The sequence below is a fragment of the Mus musculus genome, chromosome 13 (genome assembly GCF_000001635.26).
Source record: "Mus musculus strain C57BL/6J chromosome 13, GRCm38.p6 C57BL/6J".
NCBI lineage: Eukaryota > Metazoa > Chordata > Mammalia > Rodentia > Muridae > Mus > Mus musculus.
Genome location: NC_000079.6, coordinates 63,671,482 through 63,687,791, shown reverse-complemented (window position 1 = coordinate 63,687,791; position 16,310 = coordinate 63,671,482). Strand labels below are relative to the sequence as shown.

At 44.2% G+C, this 16,310-nt stretch overlaps 1 long non-coding RNA gene across 1 annotated transcript in view; it reads left to right on the top strand.

Annotated features, from left to right (window-relative positions):
• Positions 1–12,036, top strand: part of 1700024I08Rik (RIKEN cDNA 1700024I08 gene) — a 58,543-nt gene extending 46,507 nt beyond the window's left edge. Inside the window, exon 5 of the long non-coding RNA NR_126476.1 lies at positions 11,820–12,036. This is a non-coding gene — a long non-coding RNA (RIKEN cDNA 1700024I08 gene). The remainder of the gene's footprint in view (positions 1–11,819) is intronic.
• The last annotated feature ends 4,274 nt before the right edge of the window (positions 12,037–16,310 follow it).

Here is a 16,310-nt window from a genome sequence, read left to right as displayed (position 1 = left end):
TAGGCAGGCAGGGAAAGCTAGGGAAGTGACCAGTGGTGGCACAAACTCTTTACTTGGGACACAAACACCTCACCTGGGAGCAATGTCTCTCTTTGGGCACAGTCCTTACACTTCACGACAGTATAAAAGACCTCATAATAGTATTTTTTCACCCAAGAACAGTGAGGGGGCTGCTTTGCATATTTTTCATCCTTTGTGGGGCCCTAAATCACTTGGTAATGGGAAACACGTCTGCAGAGAGCCTTTGTAGTGTTTGTTCTTATGGTTTCATGCAAACACTGAGCAAGAGGAATTTGTTATAAACAGCTTGCAATTGTTTAGTGAAGGAAAAAAAAAAACCCATAAAGTTGGGTGGGCACCAGTCAGATCTGAGGGGCAAATTCAAGCTCCTTTCGGAAGATGGTCAAGGGGGACACCGCACAGTGAGATCTGGTTGCAGACCTGGGTGTAGCCTGACTTAATTTTCAGGGTGTCCACTTACAAGGCCTCTAATGTTTGATTGAATGGCTTGAAACCATGGGCAAGTGAAACCTTCTTAGAGCCCACCCACAGGGCCACACTCACTCAGATGTAAGGTCAGCTTTAGGATATTTTGGAAGAGAGATTCTCAGCTTTAGGAGGCCAGAGGTGAGGAAATAAAATTTAAAAGAAAAAGGAAAAGAAAAGGAAAGTAAAGGAAAGGGAAGGGAAGGGAAGGAAAGGAAAGGAAAGGAAAGGAAAGGAAAGGAAAGGAAAGGAAAGGAAAGGAAAGGAAAGGAAAGGAAAGAAAAGAAGAGAAAAGAAAAGAAAAGAAAAAAAAGAAGTCATGTGTTTGTTTATTTTTTTCATCTAATTTCTTTTCTTTGTAATTTCTGGTTCAGATTTTCATGTTTAGAAGTCACAAATCCAATGTGGTTTAACCAGCTATGTATGCTGTCTGCCTCTGACCTCATCCCCAAGAATCTGCTGTTAGAAAGGGCCAGGCAGCGTGTGGTATGGGCGTGCGTGCTCATCTGTGCGTGTGAGGGCACATGTGTGGGTGTGTGCTGTATGTGAGGCAGAACATGCTCTTGGGATTCCATTACTGTGACATTTCTGGACAGTAAGCAGGGGAAATCTTGACTTGTGTGTTTTGTAAGCTCTGCCTGCAGTGTTCACTATCACTAAGGCCAGTGGGAGTAACCTGATGCAGTCAAACTTTACCACCCATACGACCAAGTTTTTAAAATATTTTTAAACTTTTATATTATAGTGTGTGTGTGTGTGTGTGTGTGTGTGTGATTGTATGTATGTGTGCTATATGCATGCCTGGTGCCCACAGAAACAAGAAGAGAGTGTTGAATCCCATGGAACTAGAGTTACAAATAGGTGTAAGTCCCCATGGGAGTGATGAAAATCAAACCGAGGTCCTCTGCAGGAGTATCCAGTGCTCTTAACTGCTGAGCCATCTCTCTAGTCCCTATCCATTTTAATAAATACAATCTTATTTTGTCTACTGTGACATCATCACTAAAATTTACATGTGGCATTTCCATGGGCCTTGCTATTTTATAAGTAATTGTACACACTATGAACAAGCTCTATTTCCATTTTTTTTTTTTAAAAAAAGGGTTTCTTTAAGTGTGTGTCTCTGTGTCTCTGTATGCCATATGCTTGCAGTTCCCATGGAAACTAGAAGAGGATGTCGTATTCCCAGGAACTGGAGTTAGAGACGGCTGAAAGCAGCTTGACTTGGGTGCTGGGAACTGAACTGGGTCCTCTGCAAGAGCAGCAAATGCTCTTAATGGCCAAGCCATTTCCCCAGCCTGCTATTTCCATTCTTGCCATGTGATTTTCCTGGTCACTGCTGGGAATGTCCCTGGGTACCAATGCTGCTTCCATGTGGATTCAGATGTACTATGTCATGGGTGTATTCACTTGCTTTTCTGTCCACAAATGGAACCTGGGAGAAGCCGTTTCTCTATATGCTTTCTCAAATGAAGCCACCTAACGAAGGCAGTCTAAATGACATAACTGTGCGTCTGCTGTGTATATTTTAACTAATCCTGAGAACACTGCTCTAGTATTCCTTCGATCAATGGCGTCTCCCCCAAGACTGTGCTATCACCTCTGTGCTTTGTCACAGGCCTTTGTGGTTGAGTGAGAAAAGCCAGGCAGCTATGCCGAAGGAACATGTACCTTTCTGTTTGAGGATGGGAGTGGGGGGTTGGGGGTGGGGGGAGGGAAGGTCTGCCCTGCTGAAATGACTGTGGGATAGAAGTCTGAGTTTATATTTAACTCACTTAGATTGTAGCATTGGAAACTGTGTCTCCAAAAACTCCATCTTTCATGCCCTTACCGTCCACATGAGGACTTTCGCCAAGACAAACACCAGGGTCCAGCTCTGCTTCCTAACCTTGCATGGAAAGCCTTTGTTTGAATGAGGATGTCTGTGTCTCTAAGAGCAGGAGAAGCAAAGTGTGTCGTCAACCTTATTAGCAGTTGACAATGAGTCTCTGCTGTCACAGAGAAACATACACAGGTGGAGGATATCAGAGCCCAGAACTGGGAAGTTTTCTTAACATCCCACATACCACTCATATCCAGACTGAGTCGCCTTCTCTGGTCCCTGAATTCTGTATTGAGGCTACAGTCATAGGGTTCATGTTTTAAGAAGGCTGCCTCGGCCTCTTAGCTGTGAGCTCATAATCTTAAGGAATTTTATTTTAGTGTTTGGGACAATCTACAGGGCATCAAATAGATGTCTACTGATGGAGTCTCGATTCAGGTACCCTGCCCCTTTGGATCTCCTCAGACTATGAGGCTCTTTAGGCCAGCCACACACTGAGCTCAGAAGGACTTCAGCAAGTCATCGGCTAACTGAATTTTCCACTGTTTAACCTGTTGACATAATAGTATGTTTAAATCATTGAGTCAGTTATTTAAAGGGACAAAGCAACTCTACAAAAGCTTCAGTCCTTGAGTTTTAGCTCCAAGATTAACAAAAGAAAAAATGAGTTTTCTTAGAAGTAAATATTTTATATAATCTATATCATCTGTCTGAGTAAATTGTCAGCTTAGCCATTTGGTTTCATTTTTTTTCCCATTTTACTTATTTATGTGTATGGGTGTTTGTCTGCATGTATGTCCATGCACCACTTTTGTGCCTGGTAGCCATGGAAGCCAGAAGAGGGCATTAGCTATCCTGGGCCTAGAGTTACAGAAGGCTGTGAGCTGGGAAGTGAACTTGGGTCCTCTAAAAGAGCAGTCCATGCTCTTAACTGCTGAGTCATCTCTCCAGCCCTGATTTTCAGGTATAAAATCTTCTTTTCAAGACTAAGCTATTTTGACTAAATAAAATGATTACAGGGGACTGTGGACCTGGCAGGCTCCTTGTACAGTCCTGAAACTATTGAGAACGCCATGAACAAATGAAGCTACTCTGAGACATAGAATCCAAAAACTTCCAGGTCTAGAGAGTGCCAGGTGATTGATGGTAATGGCCACAGATATGACAATGATGGAGGAAGAAGGTTGGTTGTGGTTATTGTGGTCATAATAGTGATGATGGAGGTGGTGGTGGCAGCAGTGAGTATGGTGCTCGTTCTAGGGGTCATGATAGTGATGGTAGAGGATAGTGATTGTGGAGATAGTGGTGATGGTGAAGGTGGTGGTAGGGATAGTAGTCATGGTGATAATGGTAGTCATGGAGAATGATGGTATAATGACAATAATGACAGCAGTATTGGTGGTGGTGATGGTGATGGTAGTGTTGGTGGTGCTAGTGGTGGTGGTGGTAGGGATGGTATTGATAATGATGATGGTGACAGTGGTCATGGTGATGGTAGTCGTGGTAATGGTAGTCATGGTGATGATGGTGATGGGGAATGATGATATAATGATAGCAGTAATGGTGATGATGGTGACAATAATGATGATTGCTATAGTTTAGGTCTAGGCTGCTCTCCAAAGGCTAAGGTGTTAAAGGACTAAGTCAAGTCTATCATATGATTGGAAGGCAGTAGAACTTTAGCAATTAGATCCCAGTGGGAGATCCTCACATCAGGAATGGGACTCTGATCTCTTCCTTCCATTTTCTATCACCTAGCCAGGAAATGAGCAGAGCCTCTCTACTTTGTGCCTCCACCATGCCAGCCCCAACACAGACCCAAATGCCAATACATAAGCTAAAATAAAATCTCCCTCGTGGTGACAGGAGAAGATCCAGTTTGTAAGAGCACTTGTGCAAGTATGAGGGCCTGAGCTTGGTCCCCAGCACCCCCACAAAAACCAGGGATAGCCACGTGTCCCTGTAACAATAGCTGAGGCGACACAGACACAGGAGCAGCTTGGAGCTTCAATGGCCAGCTAGGCTTAGCAAAAAAAAGTAAGGTGGAGAGCAACAAAGATCTCTCTCTCTCTCTTTCTCTCTCTCTCTCTCTCTCTTGTGTGTGTGTGTGTGTGTGTGTGTGTTTTACATATGTTATGTGTGTGAGTGTCATTTGAGTGTATGGAGAGGCCAGTAGAGAACATGGGCTATCGTTGTATCTATTACCTTGTTCCCTTGTGACAAGACCATTTTCTCTGAACCTGAAGGCTAGGCTCTCTAAACTGGGTAGGCTAGGTCAGCTAACCAGCCAGTGAGCTTCCAGGATCTGCCTGTCTCTGCAGCTCCATTTCTGGAATTGCATGCATGCAAGCCAACGCCCCGGCTTTTATATAGATGCTAGAGAGTCAAACTCAGGCTCTCATAACTCACACAGAAAGTGATGTCACCCTCTGAGCTGTCCCCCAGACCCTAACACTCTCTTTTCCAGTCTCTTATCTAGGTTCCCCACAGCTACCATGAAAAAGAGCAGCCACACTTTGAGAAACTGGAGTTTAACCAGAAAGTGATCCTCAGAGATTGGAACTGAGATTGATGTTATCACACTACTGTGATAACACACAATCTATCATTGGGTAGACAGTTTTTATTTCTGTTTCTAACTGGTTTACCCCACAAATACTCATAGTTATTTAATAAAGATACCACATTAGTAGGTGAACACAGATAGTGTGTCAATGAGCAGATAGCTCTCAATAACAGGAGTCCTGAGCTGAGTCCTCTGTTGGTGAATACTTCTTTTACTCTCCACCACCTTGAAGCTGAATACTTCTTTTACTCTCCACCACCTTGAAGCTGCCAGCAAGAATTCATGGACTTGGGGATGGAAGCAGCCAGAGGACCACACCCTTTAAATTGGACATAAGCCAAGTCTTATTGCTGACTAGCCAAGTGGTGCCTTCTGGGCAAGTTGCTTAATCTCTCTCCCTTATCTGGAGCAGATAAGATAACGCTGAGTGAAACCTCAGTGCTGATCACCTGGGCAGTCTGGTGTCCCGTCCCCCCCCCCCCCCCCCCGGGAAGCCTCTGCTGGCCACTGCTCCCTGAAGTAGAGGAAGGATGCTGGGAAGAACAGCGCCTGCCTCCTCTGCACAGTAAGACACTTCCAGACACATCAGTGTGCTTAAGGCTGAGCTGCCAGGCCTTTACTTGCTCTGAGAGTGTGTTGGGGCTGGGTAGGTGTGGTGGCTCACACCTGGGATTCCAAAACTCTTGGGAGGCTGAGGCAAAGTTTCAGACCACCCTGGGCTATACAGGAAACTGTCTTAAACAAACCACCAAAGCCTGCTCACCTCTCAGTCTCACTCTGATTTAAGCATTAAAAGCTTTATTTTTCCTTTATGTATATATGTGTGTGTGTGTGTGTGTGTGTGTGTGTTCCCAATGCATATATATGGGTGTATAGAAAACAGGTTAATGTAGCAATGTCTTAAGCAATACTCTCCACCTTTTTTTCCTCCTTGGATATGGGGTCTGTATTAGAGTTCTCTAGAGTTACAAAACTTCTAGAGTTAATCTCTATATATATATATATGCATCAATAATCAATAGATAGAGGATAAATAGATAGATGGTAGGTAGATAGATAGTGTATTGGCTAGTTTTGTGTCAACTTGACACAGGCTGGAGTTATCACAGAGAAAGGAGCTTCAGTTGGAGAAATGCCTCCATGAGATCCAGCTGTAAGGCTTTTTCTCAATTAGTGATCAAGGGGGAGGTCCCCTTGTGGGTGGTGCCATCTCTGGGCTGGTAGTCTTGAGTTCTATAAGAAAGCAAGCTGAGCAAGCCAGGGGAAGCAAGCCAGTAAGTAACATCCCTCCATGGCCTCTGCATCAGCTCCTGCTTCCTGACCTACTTGAGTTCCAGTCCTGACTTCCTTCAGTGATGAACGGCAATGTGGAAGTGTAAGCTGAATAAACCCTTTCCTCCCCAACTTGCTTCTTGGTCATGATGTTTGTGCAGGAATAGAAACCCTGACTAAGACAGATAGATAGATAGACAGATTAGATGGATAGACAGATTAGATGGATGAATAGATATATAGAGAGATGATAGGTAGAGAGATGATAGATAGATGATAGATGATAGATAGATAGATAGATAGATAGATAGATAGATAGATAGATAGAGACTTATTAGACTGGCTTACAGACTGTGGTCTAACTAATCAAACAATAGCTGCCTATGAGCTGAAGGTCCAAGAATCCAGTAGCTTTTCTGTCCATAGAGCTTGGCATCTCAGCTGGCATTCAGTATGCACCAGAATCCCAAAGATCTAGGCTCTACTGCCAGTGAAGGAATGGACTCACCAGTGAGAGAATAAGCAGGCAGAGTTCCCTTCTTCTGTGTCCTTTCTATAGGCTGCAGCAGAGGTGTGGGCCAGATTAAAAGTAGATTTTCCTACCTTAAAGATTTTTTTAAAAAAATTCCTTCATAGAGTCAAATGATTTAGTTAAAACAAATTCCTGACAGGCGTGCCTATTCATTTGTTAATTTTTAGTTAATTCCAGAAATAGTTAAGTTGACAACCAAGAATAGCCATCACAGAGCCATTCCCTGAACACGGAGCACAATATTGATTAAGCCACACGGGGAAGCTGCTGAGTCCCTGTGATCTGCTTGTCTCCACCTCCGCAGCACTGGGGTTACAGGTGCACAGCATCACTCCCAGTCTTGACATGGGTGTGAAGTCATCTAAACGGAGTCCTCAGGCTTGGCCAGTGAGTGCTGTGCCCACTGGGACAACTCCCTCAAAACATTCACTTCATTAATCCATTTCCCCTCGCTGTCTTTTCACAGATCTCCTTTTTCTGCAACATCGGCTTGATTGTTCACTGCATTGCTCAGAGATTTTATTTTCTGAATCAGTTACCACCTAGATAACCGAGATTTTTCTCAGCTGTGTGTATTTCCTGACTTTCTTGCTTAAATTTGGAATTGGGACATCAGTGTGGCACTGGGATTGTAAACTTTCTTGCATTCCTTCCACCTGACAGCATGCAAAGGATTCACCAACCTGTGAAAAGTAGTTAAACATAGGCATGAGACTTAACAAACAAACAAACAAACAAACAGACAAAAAACTGGAAACCGCTGGGCAGTGATGTCACACACCTTTAATCCCAGCACTTGGGAGCCAGAGGTAGGCATGTCTCTGTGAGTTCAAGGCCAGCTTCCACAACAGTTATGGCTACACACAGAGAAACCCTGTCTCAAACAAACAAACAAACAAACAGAAGAATATAAAATGCAAGAGAATGCTATGGCTTGTTCTATGGCAGAAGCTGTGTGTACATCCACATTACAGTGATTACTTTCCTGTTGCTCAAGGGTCTGCTTTGGCTCACAGTTTGAGATGATGAAGTTCATCAAGGTAAGGAAAGCATGAGGTGCAAGAGCATGAGGTAGCGGGTCAAACCGCATCTACAGTCAGGAAACAACGTGACGAATTCCAGTGTTCGGCTCACTGTCCACTTCTTCATTTGAAGTTATGTGTTTATGTGCAGGATATGTGTGTGACTGCAGGTGCCCGAAGAAGATGTCAGATCCCCTTTGGAGCTGTAGTGACAGGTGGTTGTTCCCAATATGGGTGCTAGGAACTGAAGTTGAGTCCTTTAGAAGAACAGCAAGCACTCCTAGTCACTGAGCTATGTATCCTGGACACACTGTCTGGAAACACATACAGACACATCCACAGGTAATTCTAATCCAGTCAAAGAGACAGTAAAGATTAGTTGCTACTTACACACTGAGAACCCTACTACCATCTCAACTACACAGAGACAGTTCAGAAAGCAAGACCAAGGGTAGTCCTTCCTCCCCATACCTCCATCCTCATCTGGGGATCTACTTGATGCAGTGTTTACTAAACACCCAATGACCAGCCCTGTGGACATCTTTCCTCCCGTTCCCAGAACAGAAGCTAAGGTATATTCTGTTCCTGATTTACAGATTAGAAAATAGAGGTACAGAGAAGATAGCCACATCTCAGACAAGACAGACTGCCCAACGTGAGAATGGAGATGAGAAACAACAGCCAGTCAACTTGACTCTAAACGGAAACTCTCTCTACCACCCACACTTGGAAAATAATACAATGTTTTCACGGTGTTAAAACCAAGAGTTAAGCACTGATTTTTTTTTTCTAACTATGTGTGGGGGAAGATTTCAGGGGTAAAGTACTTGCTTTTCAGCTCAGTACTGCTATTAGAAGCCAGGCATGGTGTTATGCACCTATCACCCAGCGCTGGTGGATAGAAACAGGATGACCCTAGGGATTTGCTGGGAAGCCAGTCCAGCCAATCAGTAAGCTAGTTCTGTGTTGTGGGGCAGTCCCAGCAGCAGGCATTTGAAGCAATGGGCTGTATCACCTCCACAGTCCACAGTAGAGAGAAGAGAGAAGCAAATGCAGACTTACAGTTCTCCCACGGGAGACACTCACGCCCAAGCTCGCTGCCAGCTTGAGTTGCAGCCTTGGCCCCCATCCACCCCTGAATCACAGCTTCTGTGTGCTGACCCCGAGGAAAGTCTGCCCAGAAGACTTCCCCTCGATGATGCTGGGTTATTAATCTCAGCTGATTCCTCAACCCCTGCTGGCCAGCAGTGAATGTCCTAAGCTTCACTTCTATAGATTCTTAATTCAATTTGTATTACGCCAATGGCCCTAATGGAGCCTTTGCTTCCCTCTGAAACTTCACCAGCCAGGCTTCCATCTTCTCCATCTCTCTCAACATTTTTATCTTCCCTTAACAGCTCATTAAGCTCCAAGCACGCCAAGAGTTCCAAAAACTTCCACAATCCTCCCAGAAAACAACACTGTCAGATCTGTCACAGAAATAGCCTACTCTCTAGTACCAATTTCTGTCCCAGCTTGCTTTCTTCCTCTATAAAAACCACTGTGACCAAAACCAAAGTGAGAAAGAAATTATTTATCTGGCTTATCTGTTGCATGGCCCACCATCCATCATTGAGGGAAGTCACGGAAGGAACCATGGAGGAGTTGTACTTACTGGCTCATGTTCAGCTTCTTCTCTTATATCTTACAGACCCACTGGCCCACAGGCCTGCCGACAGGCTAATCTGATGGAGGCAGTTCCTCAATTGAGTTTTCCCCTCTACAAAGTGACTCTAGTTTGTGTCAAGCTAGGGACAACTAGCTAGCACATTGTTTTGTTTGTTTTGAAACAGGGTCTCTTGTAGCCCAAGCTGGACTCAAACTCCTATATGTAGTTGATTACCTTGAACTTCTGATCCTTCTGCATCCCTCCAGTGCTGGGCTTGTTGGTATGCTCCACCATAGATAGATAGATAGATAGATAGATAGATAGATAGATAGATAGATACCTAAGAACACACTCTGCTGCAATCACCATAGCCCCGTCTGGCTTTGGTCAAGATGAAGGGAAAGAGAAAAGTGTGGTCTTTGAAGCTCTTTCCAGAGTTTGATCTAACCCACCAGGGCTGTATTCATTCACAAATGTTTCCTAGACTCCATAGCAACTGTTACTCTTCCCATGCTTGCTTTCTGGGCATGCTTGAACTCAGCTCTTGGAAACTAGGTGTGGCCATGTGACTTGTTTCAGCCTATCATTTGAGACCTGGAGTCTGATTCCTGGTTCCCATTGCCCTGCATCAATCTTCATTTCCTCCCCATTACCATTCCTCACCCCAATTCAGTAGCCTGTGGCAAGATGACATTACTGCCCCTCAGTAAATTCTGTGGGGGGTGGGGGGGCGGGGGGGCCTCTACATTTGCTGTCTTTGCTCTCAGTGTTTGTAATCCCAGCAAGCTCCTCAGTGTAACAATGGCATCTGTAATGTCACAGCAGTGTGGCAGGTTCTGAGGGGACAACTGCCTGAAGAAAAGAGCCAGCCACAAGGAATGGTAAGCGCAAGCTTCTGAGACGTCAGAACTGGAGAAAAATAAGGAGAGACACATTTCCTTGAGAGCCGGGAGTGCACAGTATGGGCGTGTCGGGAGAGATCACAGCCTCAGCTGCTACAAATCATAATGCCGTCCATCTTGTTTTTTGAGGTAGAGTCTCTCATTGGCTGGGAACTTGTGAAGCAGGCTGGGCTGGCTGGTCAGGGAGTCCCAGGCATCCTTCTGTCTCTGCCTCCCTAGCTCCGGGATTATTACACACCCGCTAGACCCGGCTTTTTAACATGGGTCCTGGGAGTTGAACTCAGTCTTTTTGCTCACCCAGCAAACTCTCCACAAAATGCTCTCTCCCCCCAGTTCAGGCATGCCTGTCTAAATCTGAAGAGGGAAAAATCTAGAAGATGCTTTCTTACAAAAAACTGCTAAAATGATCTCTACCCAGTAGGAAGCTTGATCTTCCACAAAGTAAGTGCATGATCTAGAAGCTCCGGAATGGTATACTGGAATTTGACTTTGAATGAGTTCCAATAGGCAGTCATGGCTGCTGACATCTTAGAGACAAAGAGGTTTTACAGTTGTTAGTTTGTTTGTCTGTTTGTCCAAGCATGGCAGAGGGGTAGCATGGTTGATGGATAGCATCTACTTTGCATTGAAGCAGCATAGCAACACTATGCCCTTGTCAACACATGCCCGTCTGAATCAGAGCTACTTGACAGTTTATCACGAGTCCCCACCTTGTAAAGCACATGACAAGCGATGGCATGAAATGTCTGCCCTGTCTCTGCAACTTGAGCAAGTAATGCATGAGAAGGGAATGTGCATCTTCCAGTTGCGGTGCCTTAACTTTTAAGTATCTAGGATGTCCCAATAAGCTACTATGACAAGCAGGCCTCAGAGTGTCTATGAATGGCTCCATTATTCTTGACCTGTGGCTTAGATGGATACTAAGGGATCTTCTCTAGTCAGTTTTGTGTTCATGACTGAGGTGGCTTCAGGGGGAAGAAAGGGGCTTTACTCTAATGAACAGAAACTCTTCTGCCCCCACGACAAGGACTGTAACAGCATTTAGAACAAGATGTGGTAATTGAGATGTCTATCTAGACAGCCTTTCATCAGCTCAATCTCAGGGTTTTCTATAACTAAAAAGAGATGTTCTAGAAATTGTAGTCTCTACTACAGCTATTACAGGAGAAGGGAGAGATCAGTGCCTCTCTGAAGTGGTCAGAGAGCCACTTCATGAATGAAGAGTCGAAACAACCAAGAACCAGATGTAACTGGTTTGTTTCTACCCAGTCACTTTGTTCCCTGAAATAACAAATCTGAGACTTAATATTTCATGAATGCAATGCCTAAGCCAAAATGCTAAGTTAGCATTAACTGACTAGCTCATATCTCAGTAATCCAGTTTATTCTAGACTAAGTTCTCCCATGTGGTTAGTTACCTCTCCACCGGTTTACATATCTGTCTCCATTAGCATTCCAGGTGAATCTCTCATGCCTGATAATTTCCCAGAATTCCTCTCTCTATATCCCAGAACTCCCACCTCCTATTTCCTGTCTCAGCTTATTGACCATAGACTTTTTTATTGACAGGGGAATGGCTTTACACAGTGCACATGAGATTCTCCCTACACCAGAAATGGATGCCGAGATGGGAAGAGGATTAACAGGATTCTCTGACATTTTTCTCAGTTAGATCATCTGCAATTAACTTAGCAACACCAGGTGACTACAGTAGGATGGGCCAAGAAGCACACACCCGGAGTCTAACAACCAGAAAATACAAATAAACTTAAGGACATCTCACAAAACAGTGGGTCACTACTTTTCAAAACTGTAATTAAAACTTGAGGAACTGGACAGATGGGAGGGGAGAGAGGGACAGTTAAGCATAGTGTGGACGGATGAATGGACCTTAAACAAGATAAACAGCAGCTAGAACTCTAGAGCCTTCCACAGATTCAGTGATTCTCCTGTGGATGTGTCCGGTGTGCAGGAGAAGCTAGGATGCAGTAAGACCTCCTCATAAGTCTAAAGTTATTTCACAGTGTGAAACTTTTAAATGTCCATGCCCCTGTGATAACACATCAGTGTGTTTCCTGTGGAAAGTAATGAAGGCTGTGGAGAAAGAGACCCAAGTTCCCTGAAGGAGGCTCGTCTCTTCTTCTTTCTAGACTATTCCAACGGAAACTGGAAATGCCGCTGTGCCTTTCCTTCTCTGTAACTGGAATGGCCCGTTCCCAGTACAGATCTATTATTCTATTATACCACATAGAAGTTGGCGGCAGCTCTTCAATCCCTAGAACACCAACTCCACATTCTCTCCAGTGATCTCCATGCACCTTCCAACACATCTGCTCCCCTCTCCCCGTTCTCATGTGACTATATTAGTTTGTTTTTCCTTACTATAACAAAATTCCTAAGGCAGGCTACTTTATAAAATAAGAGAGGTTTACTTTTGTTCATGACTCTGGAGGTTCAAAGTTGAGGGTCACATCTGGAGATGGCCTTCGTGCTATAGAAGTCTGAGCTCCTGCAGGGCACTACATGACCAATGACAGGTGTTTGAGTGTCATTTTATGGTCTCTTCTTATAAAGCCACCAATGCTCAATCGTTGGGAGCTCTACCCCGATGACCTTGTCTAACCCTAAAACACCTCCCCCTAGGCCCCACCTCTGAATGTCATAATAGGATTAAAACTCTACCCTCTTAATACCTCTCAATGGGGATTAAATGCCAACAGGCCCTGGGGATATACTGCATTAAGTCCAAACCAGAGCGGTGGCTGATCCTAATACCAGTACATTACTTTCCTATGTCTTGTCTTATGAAGCTACTTGCCGCAGTCAAGTTTAGACTTACTACCTTGGCCTCCACACTACTGTAATTCTAACCACACACACCAGCCCGTGCTCCTCCAGAGCTGCCCCTTGCTGTGTAGTCGGCCACAGGCTCTGTAAAGATTCCTGTTTGAGGTGGGAGTGTGATGCTTAAGGGCATCTTTCCAAGAGTGAGTTGAGAACATAATTGTCTTGCTCTGAGGTGGAGAAGATGAAGAATTACAATCGCAGCTAAATAGTGGATAAATAAAAAATCCCCGTCCTTTTAAAATTTGGGTTGGTAGGGGCTAGGGTATAGTTCACTTGGTAGGTGCTTACCTAATACACACTAAGGCTTGGGTTTGGTCCCCAGTATCTAACAGATCAGGTGCAATAGTAGCTCATGCCAGCAATGCCAGTACTTGGTAGGTAGTATTAACTTTAGAAAGTAGTTCCAGAGCATCTTTGGCTACATAATGAGTTGAGGCCACCTTGGAGCCACGTGGTACAATAAGGATTAAAACTAAGGCCTGCATGCTGCTAAACAAGTGCTTTAGCTCCCAACCCCAATCCCCCCTTTAAACAACAGACAAAAATAATTTCCAGTAGATGAAAGAGGCTATGTCCTACTGGGCCTAGATTCTTTTTAAGCTAAACCAAATATTTAACAATTATTCCTTCCAAGGCATGTAAGTAGTCTGGCTGTTTTAAAAACATTATTTTGCATCCCTGCTTTGTCAAAAATATACGAGTTCCTATCGAGATCATCTCTCTTGTCCATCATCTATGAAACCAGTTCACTGATCTCTCTAATGAGGGCTTGCTCTAAACACTATACCAGCCACATTGCATACTAATGAACCTGGGGTCTGAGAAGGGTAGGAATCTAAGTGGGTTAGCTCCATCCTTCTTGCCCAGTACCAAGTATATCACCTGTGGTTCCCAACACAATGTCTTCTGTAGATCAACGGAGGGCATTTGAGCAAGGAGAGAAGGATGGCCTTGCCTGGGGCTTAGGAAGAGCTAGCTGATCAAATACCACTGAGAGCTTATAGCATTGGCCATGGATGATGAAACCTAAGATTGGCCAAAAATCTCTTCCTTCTTAGAAGCACACCCAATTTCTAAATATTGAGGCTACAAATTAAATGAAGGGCTATGAGCTCTTTTTCGTTTTCATGCAAATTAGAAATCAGGTATTCTATAAGATGATATTATCTGAGAATAACCTTTAGCTCCTTTTGACATGGGTATAGTAGACTAATCATAGCAGGTCATGGAAACCCAGAGCTGATTTTCTTAAATTATCAGTTAATACACTATACTCTCAGGAAGAAATTATTTAACAAAATCCCAGTATAGCAGAGAAGGTCCCTTGGGCTTTGATGATCTAAAACCGTCTGTAACTCTAGTTCCTACACCTTCTTCTGGTTTCTGCAGGCATCATACGCACTGGTGATGCAGACACACAGCCAACAAACCCCTCCCCATGTGCTTCTTCCACATGTTCACAGTGTTCTGCCTAAGCAATGGGTCCTCCGACTGTGGTGGACTAAGCCCTGTCAAACTGTGAACCAAATGGTACTCCTTTTGGCTTGTCCTATCAGGAATTATGTCGCAGAAACAAGAGTAACTAACACCTTCCAGTATCAGAGAGATCTGCAAAATTCCTCAAAGCCTTGTAATTAAGATGTGGAAGTTGAGAGACATGGGGAAGGGTGCAGCTATAAGAAACAAGTCTGCTATTGGGTCGGAAGAATACATATTTTGATGTTTTTCGTGGAAACCATGTCAGTAAATCTGCCATTTGGTTGGTCATTAAATTAGCCCTTCCTGCTTCATAAAATGTTGGGAAAAGAGCAGTTATGTGGCCACCATTGTCTCTAGCCCACAGCAGAGTCAAGCATTCTATACAGAAGCCCTTGAGGCAGCCTGTCTCCTTCAGGGAGGTCTCCCAGTCTCCGAACTTTCTGGCCACAGACAGTCCATCTGTTTGTTGATCTTTTTCTAGACTGCTCATTATTTGAGCCTGTGATTTTTTCCGTGGTGAATCCAGGCTGACGCTGCCTCTCAGAACATGGATGGCCTGTTCTGAATGAGGAAATGCCACAATGGCTGAGGTCAAGGTAAAACTCTCACTAAGAAAACACATCTAAAGGCTTAGGCTTGCCTTCACAGGCAGTGACTCAGCCTGCAGAAGTGCAGTACATTCCCTTGGGTTATTTAGGGGAACAAGGATAAATTTCCCTCTCAGATTTTTCTGGAAAGCTATCTTTGCATATATGAGGCAAGTCCGGGCCTTGCCTGGAATCTGGAACAGGATTGGCCAGCAGATTCCATTTGTTCCCTCTTCCAGCAGGCTGGGGGTCTGCTTAGGAAACACTGGAACTACATATCAGATCAGTCAAGAAGGCTGTGTGTGAAGAACAGGTACTTTAAAATACTTTTCCTGGCAGGGCAGTGTGGTGCATGCCTTTAATGCCAGCACTCAGTAAGCAGAGGCAGGAAGATTTCCGTGAGTTCCAGGCCAGCCAGGGCTACAAAGTGAGACCTGGAGTTATCAATGCTTCTGAGCTACTGTGTGGGTGTGGGGAACAGAACCCAGGTCCTCTGTAAGAGCATCCAGAGCTCCCAACAGGAACACAGCCCCAAACACACATCAATACACACATACTCATACATGGACACACACGTACACACACACATCCACACACATCACATGCACATACATACTCACACATACATATATACACTTACACATACACACATCACACACGCATGCACACTCATATACACACATATAGACACGCACACAAACACATGCACATATGAACACACATGTCAGCACACATACACAAACATATCACATGCATACACACATCAATACACTCACACACAATCGCACTTGGGGGCAAGGAGTGCATGCATGACAGCAGGTCTTCATTAAGTTCATCATTCTAGCCCTAGACAGAAAAAAATCAGCTCTGGTTAATAAGCACAGAGTGTCTGTCTGTCATGTGTAAGATCATGAGCTGGGCAAAGCATCCCACCAAGACAGCCTGTGAGCAACAGAGACACTAGAGCGTCCAATACGTTATTTTGGCTAAATGATATTGACTAGTTTGAAAATCAAATTTACTGAATCAACACATTCTTTTGGAATCTGGTAAACAGAATCATATCAGTGTCGTTGGCATGTCACGCAACTTAATCTCCAGGCAAAATTGAATTTAATCTCAATGCTAAAAATGCCTTGCAGGCATT